Genomic DNA, 2,778 nt, shown 5'->3' on the forward strand with positions numbered 1-2,778 from the left:
GATAGGTAGAATCAACATAGTAAAAATGACAATTCTACCAAAAGTAATCTACAGATTCAATGCAATCCCAGCACAATTCTTCACAGACCTTGAAAGAACAACACTCGATCTCATATGGAAAAACAAAAACAAAAAAAAAAAAACATGATATCCAAAACAGTCCCGTACAATAAGGGATCACCTGGGGGCATCACCATCCCTGACTTCAAACTCTACTATAGAGTTATAGTAATGAAAACTGCTTGGTATTGACATAAAAACAGACAGGTGGACCAATGGAATCAAATTGAAGACCCTGATATCAACCCACACACCTATGAACACCTAATTTTTTATAAAGAAGCTAAAATATAAAATGGAAAAAAGAAAGCATATTCAACAAATGTAGACGAATGTGATTAGATCTATATCTATCACCATGCACAAAACTCAAGTCCAAATGAATCAAAGACCTCATTATAAATCCATCTACACTTAAGGAAATGCTCAACATCCTTAGTCATCAGGGAAATGCAAATCAAAACAACTCTGAGATTCCATCTTACACCAATCAGGATGGCTAAGATCAAAACTACCAATGACAGCTTATGCTGGAAAGGATAAGGAGAAAGGGGAACACTCCTCCATTGCTGGTGGGAATGCACACTTATACAGTCTCTGTATAAATCAGTATGGCGATTTCTCAGAAAATTAGGGATCAAACTACCTCAAGACCCTGCAATATCACTTTTGGACATATACTCAAAGGAGGCACATTGACACCACAAGGACATTTGCTCAACTGTGTTTGTAGCAACATTTTTCATAATAACCAGATCTTAGAAACAACCTAGATGCTCCTCAAGTGAAGAATGGATAAGGAAAATGTGGTACATTTACAAAATGGAGTACTACTTAGTGATAAGAAACAATGGCATCTTAAAATTTGCAGACAAATGGACAGAACTAGAAAAAAACATCCTGAGTGAGGTGACCCAGATTCAGAAAGACAAGCATAATATTACTCACTCATAAGTGGATATCAGACATTGATGGGGGAAGTCCTGTGTATATGTCAATAAAGCACTGTTGGCCAATAGGGAAGCAAGATAGGTGAGACTAGAAGTCCAGGAGGACTCTGGGTAGGAGAAACACAGGGAGTCACGATGTAGCCCGCCAGAGAAGTAAGATGTCCGTTTGGTAAGAGAAATACTTAGATTAATAATTATGGGTTAAATACTTAAGTCAGAGCTAGCCAGTAAGAAACAAGCAAGGCCAACAGCTTCATAATTAATACAGCGTCTTGTGTGTTATTTGAGGACTACAACGCCTCAGAGCCCAGGCGACTGGTGGGGAAAAACCAAGCAGCTGGCAAGGAAAAGGCCTCTCTCTACAAGACATAAAGCAAAAGATACCCAGCCTACAATCCACAACACCAGAGATGCTAGAAACCTCTTCCAGAAACAGATGGAAGCAGAAATCCACAACTAACCATTGGCCAAGCTCCTGGAGTACAATTGAAGTGAGGGAGGAGCGACAATATGAACCAGTGACCAACAGATGGTGCTGTTTCCCTTACACCACAAACCCAACACCCAGATGCTGGAAACTACAATGCCTAAAGACTCACTAAAGTTAAAAACTTAATTCTGGCTGGCATTTAACTTTAGCAGACTGGAGGCCATGGCAGGCAGATCTCTATGAGTTCTGGGCCAGTCTGGTTACTACATATGGAGACCAGCCAGAGCTATATAACAAGACTAAAAACGAAACAAAATCTTCCTTCTCTCCAATATCCTTCGACTCCCCTGGTTCAGAGACCTTTGTCCCTGGCTCATTTTGAATTCTTACCTGAAGAAAAAGTCTTTGGTGCAGGTTTTTTTTGCGGAAGGTGACCCTTGAGAGCATAGCAGGACAAGAAGAAAGTGAGTCAGAGATAACGTAGATAGTAAGTGTGTGACCACTGTGGACAACTGAAGCACAATCTGAGAACTCTGCAAAATGTGTAAGAAACTTTAGAATTGCCCTTTGGGAGGCTGGGCAGGCAAGTTGTATGCCCATCAATTGCAATTGGTAGGAATTAGCTACTTGGCATTTTGAATCACAAAAGGCATGGCTCATGGGACCTAATGCCCATTTATTCAGGAAATGCCTCAATAGTTTTTTTCCTTTGTATTTTTTTTCCTAACTCAAGAAACTACATTTTCGGCCAGGTGGTGGTGGCACACGCCTTTAATCCCAGCACTCGGGAGGCAGAGGCAGGCGGATCTCTTTGAGTTCGAGGCTGGGCTGGACCGACAGCCTCCAAAACAATACAGAGAAACCCTGTCTCATAAAAACCAAAAAAAAAAAAAAAAGAAACTACATTTTCCAGGATCCCATACAAAGTGCCTTCCAGATAGTTTTGGCTGATGGCAGAACACTCGTAGTGTTTCTTTCCCTTGCTCCACAACAGCGCTTGCAGGAGTGGCTATGTTTTTCTCCTCGTCTTCATTTCTTACCAACAGTTCCTTTCTTCATGATCCGAGCTTGCAGTATGACACTAATTTTCTAGAAATACCAGTTTGCAGCTCAGAAAATGTCACCTCCCTGCCCATTATCTCTCTGCTTTGAGAAGTATCAGCAACAATGGACAGAAATTGATCTGGGGTTTGCCTCATTGTCTGCTGTCTGGCTTTTTGGATCTTCTGTCAGCTGATATAACTAATACACTAAATTCTTTTCAGGCCTCTGATGGATCACATTTTTCATGGTGAATCCCTCAACTGGAAGCCTCAACACACCAGAAAGGATTTGAGC

The sequence above is a fragment of the Mesocricetus auratus genome, unplaced genomic scaffold (genome assembly GCF_017639785.1).
Source record: "Mesocricetus auratus isolate SY011 unplaced genomic scaffold, BCM_Maur_2.0 Super-Scaffold_100022, whole genome shotgun sequence".
NCBI lineage: Eukaryota > Metazoa > Chordata > Mammalia > Rodentia > Cricetidae > Mesocricetus > Mesocricetus auratus.